At 37.5% G+C, this 21,140-nt stretch overlaps 1 protein-coding gene and 1 pseudogene across 1 annotated transcript in view; both read left to right on the forward strand.

Annotated features, from left to right (window-relative positions):
* DCX (doublecortin) overlaps nt 1-21,140 on the forward strand; it is a 342,948-nt gene that overhangs the window by 44,840 nt on the left and 276,968 nt on the right. The gene's annotated exons all lie outside the window — the stretch shown is intronic.
* LOC141277562 (cAMP-regulated phosphoprotein 19 pseudogene) lies at nt 2,720-13,844 on the forward strand (annotated as a pseudogene).

Genomic DNA, 21,140 nt, shown 5'->3' on the forward strand with positions numbered 1-21,140 from the left:
ACTTACATAAAGCATTTCAAAACATTTCACAAAAGATTTCCTGACTACTATGAAAAAAGGGGATTTATGTATTACAAATACAGTGGAAAAGAGCTATTACTCAGAAGCTACTGCTGAAAATGAGAAAAGAGTAGTTATGGATTTAAACTTAATTGTTAAGGTACAGAGTTACCCATCATGTGCCTTTCTTCTTTTTTTCCTTTTTTTAAATAGATCTTTATTGGAGTATAACTGCTTCACAATACTGTGTTAGTTTCTGTTGTACAACAAAGTGAATCATCCACATGCATACATATGTTCCCATATCCCATCCCTCTTGAGCCTCCCTCCCATCCTCCCTATCCCACCCTTCTAGGTCATCGCAAAGCACCGAGTTGATCTCCCTGTGCTATGCGGCTGCTTCCCTCTACCTAGCTATTTTACATTCAGTAGTGTATACATATCAATGCTACTCTCACTTGGCCCCAGCTTCCCCCTCCCACCCCATGTCCTCAAGTCCATTCTCTATGTCTGTGTCTTTATTCCTGTCCTGCAACTAGGTTCATCAGTACCATTTTTTTTGGATTTGCATATGCGTTAGCATGCAGTATTTGTTTTTCTCTTTCTGACTTACTTCACTCTGTATGACAGATTTTAGGTCCATTCACCTCACTACAAATAACTCAATTTCATTTCTTTTTATGGCTGAGTAATATTCCACTGTATATATGTGCCACATCTTCTTTATCCATTCATCTGTCAGTGGACACTTACATTGTTTCCATGTCCTGGCTATTGTAAATAGTGCTGCAATGAACATTGTGGTACATGTCTCTTTTTGAATTATGGTTTTCTCAGGGTATATGCCCAGCAGTGGGATTGCTGGGTCATATGGTAGTTCTATTTGTAGTTTTTTAAGGAACCTCCATACTGTTTTCCATAGTGGTTGTATCAATTTACATTCCCATCAACAGTGCAAGAGGGGTTCCCTTTTCACCACACCCTTTCAAGCATTTATTGTTTCTAGATTCTTTGATAATGGCCATTCTGACTGGTGTGAGGTGATGCCTCATTGTAGTTTTGATTTGCATTTCTGTAATAATTAGTGATGTTGAGCATCTTTTCATGTGCCTCTTGGCCATCTGTATATCTTCCTTGATGAAATGTCTATTCAAGTCTTCTGCCCACTTTTTAACTGGGTTGTTTGTTTTTTTGATATTGACTCCATGAGCTGTTTGTATATTTTGGAGATTAATCTTTGGCTGTTGTTTCATTTGCAAATATTTTCTCCCATTTTGAGGGTTGTCTTTTTGTCTTGTTTATAGTTTCCTTTGCTGTGCAAAAGCTTTTAAGTCCCATTTGTTTATTTTTGTTTTTATTTCTGTTACTCTGGGAGGTGGGTAAAAAAGATCTTGCTGTGGTTTATGTCAAAGAGTGTTTTTCCTATGTTTTCCTCTAAGAGTTTTATAGTGTCTGGTCTTACATTTAAGTCTTTAATCCATTTGGAGTTTATTTTTGTGTATGGTGTTAGATAGTCTTCTGATTTTATTGTTTTACATGTAACTGTCCACTTTTCCCAGAACCACTTATTGAAGAGGCTGTCTTTTCTCCATTGTATGTTCTTGCCTCCTTTGTCGTAAATTAGGTGCTCATATGTGCGTGGGTTTATCTCTGGGCATTCTATCCTGTACCATTGATCTGTATTTCTATTTTTGTGCTAATATCATACTGTCTTGATTACTGTAGCTTTGTGGTGTAGTTTGAAGTCAAGGAGCCTGATTCCTCCAACTCCGTTTTTCTTTCTCAAGATTGCTTTGGCTAATTGGGATCTTTTGTGTTTCCACACGAATTGTAAAATTTTTGGTTCTAATTCTGTGAAGAATGCCATTCGTAGTTTGATACGGATTTTATTGAATCTGTAGATTGCTTTGGGTAATATATTCATTTTCACAATATTGATTCTTCCAATCCAAGAACATGGTATGTTTCTCCATCTGTTTATGTCGTCTTTGATTTCTTTCATCAGTGTTTTATAGTTTCCTGAGTACAAGTCTTTCGCCTCCTTAGGCAGGTTTATTCCTAGGTATTTCATTCTTTTTGTTGCAATGGTAAATGGGAGTGTTTCCTTAATTTCTCTTTCTGATTTTTCGTTGTTGCTGTATAGGAATGCCAGAGATTTCTGTGCATTAATTTTGTATCCTGCTACTTTACCAAATTCATTGATTAGTTCTAGTAGTTTTCTGGTGGCATCTTTAGGATTTTCTATGTATAGTATCATGTCATCGACGAACAGTGACAGTTTTACTTCTTCTTTTCCAATTTGGATTCCTTTTATTTCTTTTTCTTCTCTGATTGCTGTGGCTAGGACTCCCAAAACTATGTTGAATAAGAGTGGTGAGAGTGGACATCCTTGTCCTGTTCCTGATCTTAGTGGAAGTGCTTTCAGTTTTTCACCATTGAGTGTGATGCTTGCTGTGGGTTTGTCATATATGGCCTTTATTATGTTGAGGTAGTTTCTGTCTATGCCCATTTTCTGGAGAGTTTTTATCATAAATGGGTGTTGAATGTTGTCAAAAGCTTTTTCTGCATCTATTGAGATGGCCATATGGTTTTTATTCCTTAATTTGTTAGTGTGGTGTATCACATTGAATGATTTATGTATATTGAAGAATCCTTGCATCCCTGGGGTAAATCCCACTTGATCTTGGTGTATGATCCTTTTAATGTGCTGTGCTGTTGGATTCTGTTTGCTAGTATTTTGTTGAGGATTTTTGCATCCATGTTCATCAGTGATATTGGTCTATAATTTTCCTTTTTGTGTGATATCTTTTTCTGGTTTTGGTATCAGGGTGATGGTGGCTTCGAAGAATGAATTTGGGAGTGTTTCTCCCTCTGCAATTTTTTGGAAGAGTTTGAGAAGGATCAGTGTTAGCTCTTCTCTAAATGTTTGATAGAATTCTCCTGTGAAGCCATCTGGTCCTGGACTTTTGTTTGTTGGAAGGTTTTTTATTACAGTTTCAATTTCATTACTTGTGATAGGTCTGTTTATATTTTCTAATTCTTCCTGGTTCAGTCTTGGAAAATTGTACCTTTCCAAGAATTTGTCCATTTCTTTGTGGTTGTCCATTTTATTGGCATACAGTTGTTTGCAGTAGTCTCTTATAATCCTCTGTATTTCTGCAGTGTCAGTTGTGACTTCTCCTTTTTCATTTCTAATTCTATTGATTTGCATTCTTTCCCTTTTTTTCTTGATGAGTCTGGTTAAGGGTTTGTCAATTTTGTTTATCTTCTCAAAGAACCAGCTTTTAGTTTTATTGATCTTTGCTATTGTTTTCTTCATTTCTATTTCATTTATTTCTGCTCTGATCTTTTTGATTTCTTTCCTTCTACTGACTTCGGGTTTTCTTTGTTCTTGCTCTAATTGTTTTAAGTGTAGGGTTAGATTGTTTGAGATTTTTCTTGTTTCTTGAGGTGAGATTGAATTGTTATAAACCTCCCTCTTAGAACTGCTTTTGCTGCATCCCATAGGTTTTGGGTCGTTGTGTTTTTGTTGTCATTTGTTTCTATGTATTTTTTTATTTCTTCTTTGATTTCTTCAGTGATCTCTTGGTTATTTAGTAGCACACAGTTTAGCCTCCATGTATTTGTGTTTTTTACAGTTTTTTTTCCTGTAATTGATTTCCAATCTCATATCATTGTGGTCAGAAAAGATGCTTGATATGATTTCAATTTTCTTAAATTTTCTGAGGCTTGATTTGTGACCCAAGATGTGATCTATCCTGAAGAATGTTCTGTGTGCACTTGAGAAGATAGTGTATTCTGCCACTTTTGGGTGGGATGTTCTATAAATCTCAATTAAATCTATCTGGTCTATTGTGTCATTTAAAACTTGTGTTGCCTCATTTATTTTCTGTTTGGATGGTCTGTCCATTGGTGTAAGTGGGGTGTTAAAAGTTCCCTACTATTATTGTGTTACTGTCAATTTCTCCTTTCATAGTTGTTAGCATTTGCCTTATGTATTGAGGTGCCCCTATGTTGGATGCATAAACATTTATAATTGTTATATCTTCTTCTTGGATTGATCCTTTGATCATTATGTAGTGGCCCTCCTTGTCTCTTGTAACAGTCTTTATTTTAAAGTCTATTTTATCGGATACGAGCATTGCTATTCCAGCTCTCTTGATTTCCATTTGCATGGAATATCTTTTTCTATCCCTTCACTTTCAGTCTGTATGTGTCCCCAGGTCTGAAGTGGGTCTCTTGTAGACAGCATATATATGGGTCTTATTTTTATATCCATTCAGCCAGTCTTTGTCTTTTGGTTGGGGCATTTAATCCATTTACATTCAAGGTTATTATCAATATGTATGTTCCTATTACCATTTTCTTAATTGTTTTGGGTTTGTTTTTGTGGGTCTTTTTCTTCTCTTGTGTTTCCCGCCTAGAGAAGCTTCCCGCCTACAGCATTTGTTGTAAAGCTGGTTTGGTGGTGCTGAATTCTCTTAGCTTTTGCTTGTCTGAAAAGCTTTTGATTTCTCCACTGAATCTGAATGAGATCCTTTCTGTGTAGAGTAATCTTGGTTGTAGGTTTTTCTCTTTCATCACTTTAAGTATATCCTGCCACTCCCTTCTGGCCTGCAGAGTTTCTGCTGAAAAATCAGCTGATAACATTATGGGGATTCCTTTGTATGTTACTTTTTGTTTTTCCCTTGCTGCTTTTAATATTTTTCTTTGAATTTAATTTTTGTTTGTTTGATTAATATGTGTCTTGGTGTGTTTCTCCTAGGGTTTATGCTGTATGGGACTCTGCGCTTCCTGGACTTGGGTGACTATTTCCTTTCCTATGTTAGGGAAGTTTTCCACTATAATCTCTTCAAATATTTTCTCAGACCCTTTCTTTTTCTCTTCTTCTTCTGGGGCCCCTATAATTCAAATGTTGGTGCGTTTAGTGTTTTCCCAGAGGTCTCTGAGATCATTTTCAATTCTTTTCATTCTTTTTTCTTTACTCTGCTCCTCAGCAGTTATTTCCACCATTTTGTCTTCCAGCTCACTTATTCATTTTTTTGCTTCAGTCATTCTGTTATTGATTCCTTCTAGTGTATTTTTCATTTCAGTTATTGTGTTGTTCATCTCTGTTTGTTTGTTCTTTAGTTCTTCTAGATCTTTGTTAAAACACTTCTTGTATTTTCTCAATCTATGTCTCCATTCTATTTCCGAGATTCTGGATCATCTTTACTATCATTACTCTGAATTCTTTTTCAGGTAGATTGCCTATTTCCTCTTCATTTATTTGGTCTTGTAGGTTTTTACCTTGCTCCTTCATCTGTGACATATTTTTGCTGTCTCATTTTTTTGTGTTTTATATGAGTGGGATTGTGTTCCTGTCTTACTGGTTGTTTGGCCTGAAGCTTCCAGCACTGGAGTTTGTAGGCTGTTGGATAGAGCTGGTTCTGGGTGCTGAGATGGGGACCTCCGTGAGACCTCACTCCAATGAATGATCCTTGGGGTCTGAGGTTCTCTGTTAGTCTAGTGGTTCGGACTCAGAGCTCCCACCATAGGAACTATGGCCCAACCCCTGGCTCGTGAACCAAGATCCAGTTCACTTGGGGGTTCCTCCCATCTCCTTGGGCATTAGGGTCCCACACCAGTGGCAGCAGGCACCCTAGTTGTGGGGAGATGCTAACTCCTTGTCTTTTTCCACACCGCCATCTTCTGCCCTCCTTCTTAATCACTAACCCAGACATCAATCTGTTATGTAAGCAAAGAAACAGGAAGTTACAGCAGAGCTTAAGGAAGCTTTTGAGGGTCTTCTGTACAAATTAAATAACCTGATATATCTTAATAATATTTAGATTAAATGCAATAAGTACTTTTTAAAAGTGTGTGCTGAGAGAAAAGGGAAAAGGAACTTATACTGAAAGACCAGGATGGAGGTGTTTTTGATTTATTCAGACCCTGGAGTTGATACTGCATAATCAGTTATGTCAATGCCCTCCAGCCAAAGGCCACTGGGAACACACTTGTAATTGGTTTTCTTGCTCGTTGCAGGGAGAGAGAATGCATGTCATGGGGATCCATGGGCCACCCTACCATAAGAGTTTAGAAAGGACTTAGTATATAGGATTTGGGTTCATGTTAGGGGATTTGGGGAAGGATTCAAGGAAGAGGTCTTTTCTCTGGATATAGATGCTGTCAGGAAGCAGAGGTAACGTCATGATTGGATATCTCAGTAAATCTTACCTAGAAGAAGGGAAGACTAGCATGAGGGTCAGGCTCTCAATGGTACGTACAGAAGCAGCAGTCACCAATATTAGCTAGAATAGGGGAATAGTTAGTCGTTTTTGTGGCTCAAACCACATTTACATTTTGTGTGTGTTCAAACATGATTACATAGTGGTCTTTTTCTTTTTTTGGTGTTGACATATTGTATTCACAGAGTGGCCTTATTTGGTGTTCATGATCTGTAAGAGTGTTTATGTTTAAGAAGAGAATACCAAGATCTAGTTGTGAATGCCGGGGCAGCTCCTGGATGTCACAGCCTGTTTTTCTCTTTCTCAGAAATATTATCTACTCCTACCACATTTCCTCTGTTTCCTTATTGAGTTCTTACTGTAAAATCAGACATTTTCTAAGATTACTATTATAAGAGGGAAGGGAAGAGAAACTATCATTTATTGAGTACGTATCTTAGGCATTGTTCTGTATATAGTGATACATAATATCATTTATTTATTTATTTTTAATTAATTTATTTTTGGCTGTGTTGGGTCTTTGTTGCTGTGTGTGGGCTTCCTCTAGTTGCGGTGAGCGGGGCCTACTCTTCGTTGCAGGGCGGGGACTTCTCATTTCAGTGGCTTCTCTTGTTGCGGAGTACAGGCTCTAGGCATGTGGGCTTCAGTAGTTGTGGCTCGTGGGCTCTAGAGCGCAAGCTCAGTAGTTGTGGTGCATGGGCTTAGTTGCTCCACGGCATGTGGGGTCTTCCCGGAGCAGGGATTGAACCCGTGTCCCCTGCATTGGCAGGTGGATTCTTAACCACTGAACCACCAGGGAAGTCCCCATAATATCATTTTAAAATAATAAATAACCCTGAGGCAAATAGCATCTACATTTTACAGAGGAAGAAACGGGCTCAGAGAGAATACATAACTTGTTCAAAGTCACACACAGCTGGTAAATAGAGGCTGATTTTGAATCCAGATCTGTCTCCAAAGCCTAATGTACTTTCTGCTCTACCATGTCGTCTTGCAGGAGATTTAGGAATACAGACTATTCTTTATGTCTGTACTATTTATTTAAGAAAATATTATATTCAGAATTGAAACTTGGAGAAGTAACAATTCCTTGAATTCACAGTTTTATTGACTATTTTTAGGTTAGATTATATATGTCAGATGGCAGAACCTATATAGGAAGCATATGATATTATAGTCCCGTTCCACCAGACACTGTAAATGCCCAGAGGAAACAGAACAGCGAAGAACTAAAATATTGGGGGGCCGCCTTGTGGATTCTCTGCCCTAGGAGGAATTTAGGAACTGGCCATTTAGAGAAAGTGTTTCCTGGATGTGAGCTCCTAGGTATAAGGATCAGTTCCATTTTAGTTCCTACAGCTTCTGCCACTTGGCGAAGACATGCAAGCTCAGACTTGCTCATCTCTAGGAGCCGTCTGACTATCAGGCAGGGGGAAATATAAAGAACGCTGGACTCGCAGCTCAGTCACTCAGCGAAAGTCAGCCTTCCTACCAGTCCCTTTCTGACCTAATATTCTAGTCTAAATAATGAGCTCTTACCTAGATAAGTTTCCACTTTATAATCCAGTTCCAGTAACCAGATCCTCCTCATGAGAAGTCCTCACATTAGTTCTGTTTTCCATGACACTGGGTTGTGGACAAAGAATGTCTCCTAACGTTTCAGTAAACCAAGGATGTTGCAGCCATAAAACCATCAGCCACTGCAGCCCCCAACCAGTGCACCTGAGGGGAATTCAGGATGGAGAAAAACAGGATACTGGCCCTAGATAGTGAAAGTGCATATCAAAGGAATAAATTCAATGAGCCCAGACTCTTGCATCTTCCCATACACAGAAAGACACTAAAATTATTAATTTGAGATGTCTATTTTTGTGATTAGCAGTAATCTTTTAACGTTCAAACTACATGTTTGTTTGTTTAGCAAAAACTCCTATATTTCCTGGCTCCTCCCTTACCTCTTTGGAACAGTCCGTCAGAGGCTTACCCGAGGCTTAAGTCCTCAGTAAGTCCACCAAATGAAACGTAATTCTCTACTTTTAGAGTGTACATTTTTCTCTCAGTCAAGAGGGTTTCTTGTTAAAAGACAAATACATATGTATTTATTTTGTTTGCTATTTCCAAATCTCTCTCCAAAAGGATTGTACTACTTTTGGAGATGAAGAAAGAAAATTTCAACAGGCATACTCCTCTTTTCACATTTAGTTAAATTGCTTCAAGGATTTATTATATCTACGTGACTGACCACCCCCTTTATGGAGTTCTATAAATGTTCAAACCTGGGAATTCAAATCTTGGAATCAGATAGACTTAGTTTGAACCCCAACTCTTCTGTTAAACTACCTTGGCCAAAACACTTAACCTCACTGAACCTCAGATCCTCATCCCCAAAATGGAGATAATGTATATCTCAGAGGTTGCTGGGAGGGTGAGATGCTGGATATTAAGGCCAAGGAAAGTGCCTGAAGCAAATTGTTCACAAAGTGGTAGCTCATTTTTTGAAATTCAGGCAAAATTCACATAAGGTTAACCACTTTAAAGTGTACAATTCAATGATATTTAGTACATCCACAGTGTTGTGCAGACATCACCTCTATCTAGTTCCAAAACATTTTCCTCATGGCCAAAGGAGACCCAGAGTGGTAGTTCCTTTATAGCTCAAAAACTGCTTTGCACCCTGTGGGGGCATCACAGTGAAGACATTAAGTTCACAATCTAAGGCTGATTAAGTACAACACTCCATTCACTGTTCTCTGATCTCTGGTGTGATGCTATCTGTAAAAGTTCAGCAAAATACAGGTATAATTCCTAGCCTACTTGCTTTAAGGGTCACTTTCAGGATTTTTCATCTCACAAAGTCAGCCTGCAGGGTTTTTGTATAACTCAGTTGCCCTTTCCATCCACCATCATACGATGAAGTTTCATTTAAGCACATTTCTCAGCTAGGTTCTATGCCAACTTCTTGTAAAACAGTTTATCGTTGACCCAGACTAGGTATTTGCTAATTCGCTCAGAATTAATTGTGCACTTTAATAATTTTCATTGAATCGGTTCCCATATCTGTAGCTTTTATAACCACAAGTACTAGCTGCATACTGATTAAAAATTTCCCATCAGCTGTATATGAGATATGACTATAAATTTTCTTTTTAATTTTCCTTCTATGACTCATAAACTGGCTTAGGAGCAATTTCAAAAAGGAGTAAAAGGTTTGCAAGTGACAGTGGTGTCCATGGAATAAATGTTGTTTTTCTCTTAGGAAAATACCCAGATGTATATACATTCTGATTTGTTAAATTGGTCTTGTTATATTACAGTCACAGTTAATATTCTCCATTTCAACATTGCTGTTAGAATCCTCATTCTCTATGAGAAATTTCAGCACCTTTTTAAATTTCTAGAGTATAATTATGTAAGCTTTTTTACATTCAGCTTTTTTTTTAAAAAAAAAACAGTTTTTAATGATACAGTCATGTGTTGCAATGGGTAAAATATTCTTTACAGGTAGATAGTGAGAAGAGCAGTTAGTACTCTTCATAATGTGTCAATTGCTTGTTTTGGCATAGTGCTAGAAGTAGAGAACACAAGGCTAGAAGTCTGTCAGGAAACCCGGGTTCTAGTCCTCAGCCTGCAACTAAATAGCTATGTAATTTGGGGCATGTCACAACTTCATACAGAGACCACAGTTTTCTAATGTGTCACATCATTATGTTTCTTCTGTGTACCTCATTAAGATGCTGCAAAGACAAACCCAATATTTTCCAAGTTTAACTGATTACCTTCACCACCTCTTCTCCCAACTCTTCTTCCCAAATCTTGTCTTTTATGCTCCTAATTGTCTCACAAATTTTTCTTCTTTATTCCATTCTCATTGTCCTAGGTCAAATCCTATTCATCTCAGTCTTCTGGACATTGCAATAGACTGGTCAGCCTGCCCTCATTCTTGCCCCCCTACAAACCATCCTCTACAAGAGTTGCATACTGAAAACACAATCTGTGCCATTCCCTGGCTTAAAACATGAAATGGCTTCCCATTGTAAAGTGATAATGTTTACTTTTTAAGTATGGTATATAAGGTTCATCAGATACAGCTTCATTCTACCTTACCAACAGTGAACCCATAACACACCATAGGAGATTACTTGTATCATTCAAATCTTCAGTAATTCTACCATAGCAAATGTTTAAGATGCACCATGCCAAATCCCTGGATCTACCTGACTTCAGCTCAGCATGGTGGAAGTTCAATGTATGATTGCCAATTTCCTGAACCAAGAACAAATCACAGCATTTCTCTGCTCTTGCTTTCTTGGAAGCCACAGAAGGCTTCTCAACTGTACAGATGCAACCTAAAAGTATGGGAAGTTTAATGTCCCAAGGATGAAGGACACTTCTCAACTGAAGGAGGACAAAAGTCAATAGATAAATGCCCCATCTTCCCTGTTTTGTGGTGGAACAATTCTGAGGTCTGTTCTATACAGTTAGAGAGTTCCTAGAAGGATTGAACTCCAGTTACCCACAGCAGCTGCACCCTATTTCTTTGGGAGGTGATTCTTGGGGTCACTTCCCAGATACACCACCCATACCCAGTCCTTGTTTCAAAATCTGCCTTCTGGGTAACCCCAGTTAAGATATCTCCTTGTTTTTGCCTATGTGATCTTTTGACCATTAAGAACTATGCTAGGGCTTCCCTGGTGGCATAGTGGTTGAGAGTCCGCCTGCCGATGCAGGGGACCACGGGTTCGTGCCCCGCTCCGGGAAGATCCCACATGCTGCGGAGCGGCTAGGCCCGTGAGCCGTGGCCTCTGAGCCTGCGTGTCCGGAGCCTGTGCTCCGCTACGGGAAAAAGTATGCTAAAGTCTTCTAACATGATAGTGATTTTGTAACTTTCTCCTTTTATTTCTATTACATTTTGCTTATATATTTCAAAGCTCTGTTGTTAGATGCCTAAAGGTTCATGACTATTTCATCTTGTCGGGGATAAAACCACCATAATATATCTCTCTTTGTCCCATTAATTTATTCACCTTGAATTCTCTTTTATATGATATTAATATTGATACATTTGCTTTATTTTCTTAGCATTTGCCTAGCATATCTTCTTCTATTTTCAATTTTTAATTTTTATTTCAGCAGGTCTCTTATAAACAAAACATAAGTGTATAGATGAATTAAATTTTCCAATCTGATGGTAAAAATGAAAAATATGCCAACACATTCTATTAGCAAGGCTGTAGAGAAAGTCACTCTCATATATTACTGGTGGGAATGCAAAGTAGTACAGTCCTTTTGGAGGGAGATTTGTAACTGTCTAACAAAATTAAGACATATGCATTTGTCTTTTAGTAAAGTAATCCTATCCCTAGGAATATACCCTGAAAATAGACCTACAATAAGATAAAAATATATATGCACAAGGTTATTCATTACAACATTGTAATTTCAGAATACTGGAAACAAACTAAATGCTCATGCAGGAGACTGCTTGAATAAAATATGGTACATCACACAGTGGAATACTATGCAGATGCAAAAAAGAATGAGAGGGCTTCCCTGGTGGCACAGTGGTTGAGAGTCCGCCTGCCGATGCAGGGGACGCGGGTTCGTGCCCCGGTCCAGGAGGATCCCACATGCCACGGAGCGGCTGGGCCCGTGAGCTATGGCCTCTGAGCCTGCACGTCCGGAGCCTGTGCTCCGCAACGGGAGAGGCCACAACAGTGAGAGGCCCGCATACCACAAAAAAAAAAAAAAAAAAAAAAAAGAATGAGAAAGAACTTTATGAACTGACATGGGGTGATTTCCAAGATATATTGTTAAGTGAAGAAAGCAAAGTGCAAAATAATATGCTACCTTTCATGTGTAAAGAAACATGAAAAGATGTATACATTCTTTTTTTTAATATTCTTTAAAAACAATGTATATATACATATAACTGAATCACTTTGCTGTACAGCAGTAATTAACACAACATTGTAAATCAACTATACTTCAATAAAAAAATGACTATCATTTTTTGATGCGTTCAAGCAAAGGAAGGTATTTGGGTCTAAAATATTAGATTCTCAGGATGTCGCAGAGCTGGAGAAGCAGAGTAAGAGGGAGCAAGAAGTATGTCCCCAGAAGTCCCCGAGGCAGCCTCCACAGAGAAGCAGAAGGAAATGGAAGATAAAGTAACTAGTCCAGAGAAAGCTGAAGAAGCAAGATTAAAAACAAGGTATCCTCATCTGGGACAAAAGCCCAGAGGTTCAGATTTTTTAAGGAAATGATTGCAGAAAGGGCAAAAAGATTTTGATTCTGGGGATTACAGCATGACTAAAGCAAAAATGAAGAACAAGCAACTTCCTACTACAGCCCCAAATAAGACAGAGGTCACTGGTGACCACATTCCCACTCCACAGGACCTTCCTCAGCGGAAACCATCTCTTGTTGCTAGCAAGCCGACTGACTGGTTAAAAGAGCTGAAATGCATGAATCTTCTAATTCCCATTATTTCCTCTTAATATGTTACTTCTCCACTTTTTATTTCCTTTCACTCAGTCATTTGAGAGTGATGGCTTTGCAGGTAGCTGTAGTGTGTGCTGCTGTTGTAAGGTAATATACATGTGTAGAGTTTTTGATTAGCTTAGCAGTGCACTAATGAAAAGAACATGTTGGAGCAATGTAAAGTAATCTACTTGAAAAGAATTGTATGTATTACCCAACTCCTAGTGTAGGGCTGGTTCCAACAAGTAATAAGCAAGTTTTAATATTTTGGCTTTCTTTAATTAATCTTAATTATAGCTTTGTATGTTACTCTTATCTAAAATAAACTCTATTGTATTGAGTTCTTCTGTATTTTCCTTTTGGATTTTGTGAAGCAGAAGTTTAAGACCACAAGTTAGAAGAAAGGTGACATATTTCAAACAAAGAGATGGGGCTCCAAAAGATTTACATCCTGTGCTTGAACTTGATTGGCCTTAAATATGTTTCACCTTTAACAATAGAATTTTGCTTGGGCAATATTTGCCCATTCTGGTACAACTTATGTGACTCTAGTGCATAACAGCCACTATTGAAGCTAGTATTCTTATTCAGGTCTATAGTGTTAGAATACCTTTTGTTGTTGAATATGTGAATGAAGTGTGCATGTGCATTGACTGTTGAATTCACTTTTGTGCCATTTTTGTAAATACAATAGTTTTGCACAACCTCTCAAAAATATTAGATTCTCCAGATTCTCTTAATCCATTTGCAAAGAATTTTTATCTATGAATCAGGGGTCTTAAGAAACTTGGATTCTGAGTCCTGTGGACCTTCTTCATTTTTGATGAATTTGTTTTTGTGAATGAGGTTGATTTCATACACAAACTTGCTTGCACCTAGAGCTATGGTACTGTCACTGGACTTGATTATAAATGAGTTTTAAAAGTTTGGATATTTCATTTCATTTTGGGATATATATCTCCGTGGAGAAGTGGTTTTGATGATAAAACTTATGTTGAGTGAAAAGGCTTTTTGGCCAAGTTCCTAGACTGACACCATATTTTTTGTTTGTTTGTGGTCTAGGTCAGTCCTGAAACGAAAATCATCAGTATGTAACAACTGTGTATGTATATGGACATGTATACATATACATAGGTGTGTGTATGTGCTCATTACACATATATGGATATACATGCATATATATGAAAAAAGAAACATGAAAAGATAAGCTAGAAACTAATTAGATTGGTTATGTACAAGAGTAGCTGGGAACAAAGTGGAAAGGAGGGGATATGGAAAAAGAGTAGAAGAAATATGGAAGAGTGATCATACGTTTCTAAATATACATTTTTGCATAGTTCTGACTTTTATAACCATGTTAATATTCACATGCTGAAAAATAAATAAAATCAACAAAGATGGGGCATGGCAAGAAAAATGTAATACAAACAGAAACAAATGAACCTAATTTTATTTCAAATGAATAACATAACATAGTGAATAACAAAGTGTGTGTGTATGTAGAGAGGAAGTCCAAGACTTAAGAAACTGAAATACAGTATTTTGACTATATACCTTATGAAGACCCCAGGAAAGAAACTTGGACTCCTGATGATGTATGATTTAGAGCCAGCAACTTCTGAGCTTTATTTCCTGCCTTTGTAACCTCCTGCAGCCTTCTGGTAAAGCTTACCCCCAACCCCACCCCCGCCATTTCACAAGATCATGCAACCTCTTGCTGCCTCTTTAAAATCTTGCATTGGACAAGAGCCTCTTTTAACTCCTGTGCCAGTGGGACTTTTCTCCTTATAAAAAGCCTGCACACTGCTATTCATTCTCTCTCAGTTCTGGACTTTCTCCCAGAGAGCCATGCACCCTGCCCCTTGCCTTGAGATTTCCTCACCTGTTTGAATAATGCAGTTGTGTTTTTTTCATAGAAAAAGATGACTGTTACGAGTTTCAACATTTGAACCAACATCTGAGCTCCCCCATGACACACTGAAGTTGCTATAACATAAATTAAGAATAAAGATGGAATTGGAAACCAATATTGTATTTTTGTTGATAGGTTTGATTTTCATAGTTGTATGGGTTAGCAATTCTGCAGCTAATATATGTATTCTGAGATTGAGTAAATAAGTTAATATACTATCCATAATGTTGGAGAAGGGAACAAGAGGGAAGCCTAGGACAAACCTCATGGAGTTAGATTTGAATTAGAGTTATCAGTGTTAATTCATGGTTTTTGAAAGATAGATTGATAGATACAGAAATATGGATGTGTGTATGTGTGTATGTATACATGCATGTATATCCTAGTTTTGTCCACTGAGAGGTAATAGAAGCAAACGATATTCTAGTACCAATGAGCACACCCAGTGCCCAGATCTTGATTTCTAAATATGATTCTACAGCAAAGGAATAAGGCTTGCTTAAAGAAATTACTGATTCCAGTTCTAGGGAAGGTAAAATATAAGATGATTCTGTAACATCTTGTGGTATTTGAAAGTAAAGAAGTTCTCAAAGAAATCACTGGGAAGATATCAATAAGTTACAGACAGGATGCTTTTACATAACCACATTAAAATTATCAGTCAACGGTATATATTTTTTTTGAATTTTATTTATTTTTTTATACAGCAGGTTCTTATTAGTTATCTATTTTATACATATTAGCGTATATACGTCAATCCCAATCTCCCAATTCATCTCACCACAACCCCTGACTTTCCCCGCTTTGTGTCCATATGTTTGTTCTCTACATCTGTGTCTCTATTTCTGCCTTGCAAACCGGTTCATCTGTACCATTTTTCTAGATTCCATAAGTATGCGTTAATATACAATATTTGTTTTTCTCTTTCTGACTTACTTCACCCTGTATGACAGTCTCTAGGTCCATCCACGTCTCTACAAATGACCCAATTTCGTTCCTTTTTATGGCTGAGTAATATTCCATAATCAGTGATATATTATTATCTCAATGCAGACCTTATTTATTTATTTTAAAATTTTATTTATTTTATTTATTTATATTTGGCTGCGCTGGGTCTTCATTGCCACATGCAGGCTTCCTCTAGTTGCGGCGAGCAGTGGCCACACTTTGTTGATGTGCACAGGCCTCTCACTGTGGTGGCCCATCTTGTTGTGGAGCACAGGCTCTAGGCACGTGGGCTCAGTAGTTGCAGCATGCAGGCTCAGTAGTTGTGGCTCGCAGGCTCTAGAGCGCAGGCTCAACAGTTGTGGTGCATGGGCTCAGTTGCTCTGCGGCATGTGGGATCTTCCCAGACCAGCACGTGGGATCTTCCCAAACCCGTGTCCCCTGCATTGGCAGGCAGACTCCCAAACACTGCGCCACCAGGGAAGCCCCTGCAGACCTTATTTAAATTTCACTATTTGTCCCAATAAGATGGTACTCTGTAAAACTGTGTAAGAGCATACTGTCTGCAACTTACTCTTTTTTTTTTTAACATCTCCATTGGAGTATAATTGCTTTACAGTGGTGTGTTAGTTTCTGCTTTATAACAAATTGAATCAGTTATACATAAACGTGTCCCCATGTCTCTTCCCTCTTGCATCTCCCTCCCTCCCACCCTCCCTATCTCACCCTTCTACGTGGTCACAAGCTGATCTCCCTGTGCTATGTGGCTGCTTCCCACTAGCCATCTATTTTACGTTTGGTAGTGTATATATGTCCATGCAACTCTCTCACTTTGTCCCAGTTTACCCTTCCCCCTCCCCATATCCTCAAGTCCATTCTCTAGTAGGTCTCCGTCTTTATTACCATCTTGCCCCTAGGTTCTTCATGACCATTTTTTTTCTAGGTTCCACATATACTGGCACATGTATACAATGGAATATTGCTCAGCAATAAAAAGGAATGAAACTGAGTTATTTGTAGTGAGGTGGATGGACCTAGAGACTGTCATACAGAGTGAAATAAGTCAGAAAGAGAAAAACAAATACTGTATGCAACTTACTCTTAAACATTTCAGAGAAAAGTTAGAGACAGAAAATAAAAGTGGTTTAAACATTAACATTTGGGGAATCTGGGTGAATGCTATACCAGAATTATTTAACTAGTTACGGAACTTTTTGTAATATTCAAATTATTTCATAATTTAAAGTTAAAAAAGTTTTTCATTCACAGGGTCTTCCCCTAATAGAGTAATTTAACCTATTAATATTTATTGTAATTACTGGTACATTTTTCCATAGTACTACTATCATTTTTATGTTTTTTGTCATTTTTCTTCTTTCATTTCTCTTTTCTTCCTTTTAGCTGGGTTGATGATTTGATTTGTTCTTTTATTTTTCTTCTTGTACTTTCAAAGGTGAATATGCTCTTTCTATGGATCTGGTTAGTTCTCAACATACACATTTATATCCTTTTTTATAAATCAAAGTCTAAATTTCATTAGAATCTATATATTCCCTTGTTTTAGACAATAACCTTTGCAACTTTACAATTTCTTTCCCTTTGTATCTCAAGTTGATATCTCCCAAGATTTTAATTCTAAGTAATTATAAAAAAATACTTTGACCTTATGTATCTACAGTTATTTAGCCTTAACTACTAACTTTACTGGTTTTGTTGCTTTTTTCTTCATTACGGAAGCTTTTGGGATTTTTTAAAATCCTTTTTTTAATTCATTGTGGCAAAATGTCACCACAATGCATTTTATATATGTCTTCTTTGTTTACCTTGCTTAGCACTTATCTTTCCATCTGAAGAATAATACCTTTTATCATTCGGGGGGAATTATCTTCTATTATTGATTTATTAACTTCCTCTTCTCTATACTTTCTAGTCTTTTGGAATTCCCATTACATGGATGTTGAACTTCTGGACCTAATCTCCATATCTATAATTGCTTTATCAAAATTTCTATTTCTTTTTCATTTTGCATTGTTTTGTGAGAATCTTTTAGTTTGATGTTATAAGCCACATTTTTTTCTCTTCTGCTGTTCCATAATGCTATTACAAAGATCCATTGCATTCTTTGTTTTGATTCTCTTTTATTTATGTAGTTTCCAGGGCTTATCATTTTTCTTAACATCTTTACTGGAGTATAATTGCTTTACAATGCTGTGTTAGTTTCTGCTTTATAACAAAGTGAATCAGCTATACATATACATATATCCTCATATCCCCTTCCTCTTGCATCTCCCTCCCACCCTCCCTATCCCAACCCTCTAGGTGGTCACAAAGCATCGAACTGATCTCCCTGTGCTATGTGGCTGCTTCCCACTAGCTATCTATTTTACATTTGGTAGTGTATATATGTGCATGCCACTCTCTCACTTTGTCCCAGCTTACCCTTCCCCCTCCCCGTGTCCTCAAGTCCATTCTCTACGTCTGCGTCTTTATTCCTGTCCTGCCCCTAGGTTCTTCAGAACCTTTTTTTTTTTTTAGTTTCCATATATATGTGTTAGCATACAGTATTTGTTTTTCTCTTTCTGACTTACTTTACTCTGTATGACAGACTCTAGATCCATCCACCTCACTACAAATAACTCAATTTCCTTTCTATTTGTTTTTCTCTTTCTGACTTACTTTACTCTGTATGACAGACTCTAGATCCATCCACCTCACTACAAATAACTCAATTTCCTTTCTATTTGTTTTTCTCTTTCTGACTTACTTTACTCTGTATGACAGACTCTAGATCCATCCACCTCACTACAAATAACTCAATTTCCTTTCTATTTATGGTTGAGTAATATTCCATTGTATATATGTGCCACATCTTCTTTATCCATTCATCAGTCGATGGATCTTAGGTTGCTTCCATGTCCTGGCTGTTGTACATAGAGCTGCAATGAACATTGTGGTACATGACTCTTTTTGAATTATGGTTTTCTCGGGGTATATGCCCAGTAGTGGGATTGTTGGGTCATATGGTAGTTCTATTTTTAGTTTTTTAAGGAACCTCCATACTGTTCTCCATAGTGGCTGTATCAATTTACATTCCCACCAACAGTGCAAGAGGGTTCCCTCTCCTCCACACCCTCTCCAGCATTTATTGTTTGTAGATTTTTTGTTCATGGCCATTCTGACTGGTATGAAGTGATAGCTCCCTGTAGTTTTGATTTGCATTTTTCTAATGATTAGTGATGTTGAGCATCCTTTCATGTGTTTCTTGTTAATCTGTATATTTTCTTTGGAGAAATGTCTGTTTAGGTCTTCTGCCCAGTTTTGGATTGAGTTTTTTGTTTTTTTGCTACTGAGCTGCATGAGCTGCTTGTATATTTTGGAGATTAATCCTCTGTCAGTTGCTTCATTTGCAAATATATTCTCCCATTCTGAGGGTTGTCTTTTCGTCTTGTTTCTGGTTTCCTTTGTTGTGCAAAAGCTTTGAAGTTTCATTAGGTCCCATTTGTTTATTTTTGTTTTTATTTCCATTTCTCTAGAAGATGGGATTAAAAAGGATATTGCTGTGATGTATGTCGTAGAGTGTTCTGCCTATGTTTTCCTCTAACAGTCTTGTAGTGTCTGGCCTTACATTTAGGTCTTTAATCCATTTTGAGTTTATTTTTGTGTATGGTGTTAAGGAGCGTTCTAATTTCATTCTTTTAAGGGTAGCTGTCCAGTTTTCCCAGCACCACTTATTGAAGAGGCTGTCTTTTCTGCATTGTATATTCTGGCCTCCTTTATCAAAAATAAGGTGACCATATGTGCGTGGGTTTATCTCTGGGCTTTCTATCCTGTTCCATTGGTCTATATTTCTGTTTTTGTACCAGTACCATACTGTCTTGATTACTGTAGCTTTGATTCCTGTAGCCTGATTTGATTCCTGTAGCCTGATTCCGCCAGCTCCATTTTTCTTTCTCGAGATTGTTTTGGCTATTCGGAGTCTTTTGTGTTTCCATACAAATTGTGAAAATTTTTGATCTAGTTCTATGAAAAATGCCACTGGTAGTTTGATAGAGATTGCATTGAATCTGTCGATTGCTTTGGGTAGTAGAGTCATTTTCACAATGTTGATTCTTCCAATCCAAGAACATGGTGTATCTCTCCATCTGTTGGTATCATCTTAAATTTCTTTCATCAGGGTCTTATAGTTTTCTGCGTACAGGTCTTTTGTCTCCCTAGGTAGGTTTATTCCTAGGTATTTTATTCTTTTTGTTGCAATGGTAAATGAGAGTGTTTTCCTTTTTTTCTCTCTTTTTTTTAACATCTTTATTGGAGTATAATTGCTTTACAATGGTGTGTTAGTTTCTGCTTTATAACAAAGTGAATCAGTTATACATATACATATGTTCCCATATCTCTTCCCTCTTGCGTCTCCCTCCCTCCCACCCTCCCTATCTCACCCCTCCAGGCGGTCACAAAGCACCGAGTTGATCTCCCTGTGCTATGCGGCTGCTTCCCACTAGCTATCTACCTTACTTTGGTAGTGTATATATGTCCATGCCTCTCTCTCGCTTTGTCACAGCTCACCCTTCCCCCTCCCCATATCCTCAAGTCCGTTCGCTAGTAGGTCTGTGGCTTTATTCCTGTCTTACCCCTAGGTTCTTCATGACATTTTTTTTCTTAAATTCCATATATATGTGTTAGCATACGGTATTTGTCTTTCTCTTTCTGACTTACTTCACTCTGTATGACAGACTCTAGGTCTATCCACCTCATTACAAATAGCTCAATTTCGTTTCTTCTTATGGCTGAGTAATATTCCATTGTGTTTTCTTAATTTCTCTTTCAGATTTTTCATCATTAGTGTGTAGGAATGCAAGAAATTTCTGTGCATTAATTTTGTATCCTGCTACTTTACCAAGTTCATTGATTAGTTCTGGTAGTTTTCTGGTAGCATCTTTAGGGTTCTCTATGTATAGTATCATGTCACTGGCAAACAGTGACAGTTTGACTTCTTCTTTTCCAATATGTATTCCTTTTATTTCTTTTTCTCCTCTGATTGCTGTGGCTAGGATTTCCAAAGCTATGTTGAATAATAGTGTTGAGAGTGGACATCCTTATCTTGTTCCTGATCTTAGAGGAAATGCTTTCAGTTTTTCACCATTGAGAATGATGTTGGCTGTGGGTTTGTCGTATATGGCCTTTATTATGTTGAGGTAGGTTCCCTCTATGCCCACTTTCTGGAGAGTTTTTATCATAAATGCGTGTTGAATTTTGTCAAAAGCTTTTTCTGCTTCTATTGAGATGATCATATGGTTTTTCTTCTTCAATTTGTTAATATGGTGTATCACATTGATTGATTTGCGTATATTGAAGAATCCTTGCATCCCTGGGATAAATCCCACTTGATCATGGTGTATGATCCTTTCTATGTGTTGTCGGATTCTGTTTGCTAGTATTTTGTTGTGGATTTTTGCATCTATATTTATCAGTGATATTGGTCTGTAATTTTCTTTTTTTGTAGTATCTTTGTCTGGTTTTGTTATCAGGGTGATGGTGGCCTCATAGAATGCGTTTGGGAGTGTTCCTTCCTCTGC

Source organism: Tursiops truncatus, chromosome X (genome assembly GCF_011762595.2).
Source record: "Tursiops truncatus isolate mTurTru1 chromosome X, mTurTru1.mat.Y, whole genome shotgun sequence".
NCBI lineage: Eukaryota > Metazoa > Chordata > Mammalia > Artiodactyla > Delphinidae > Tursiops > Tursiops truncatus.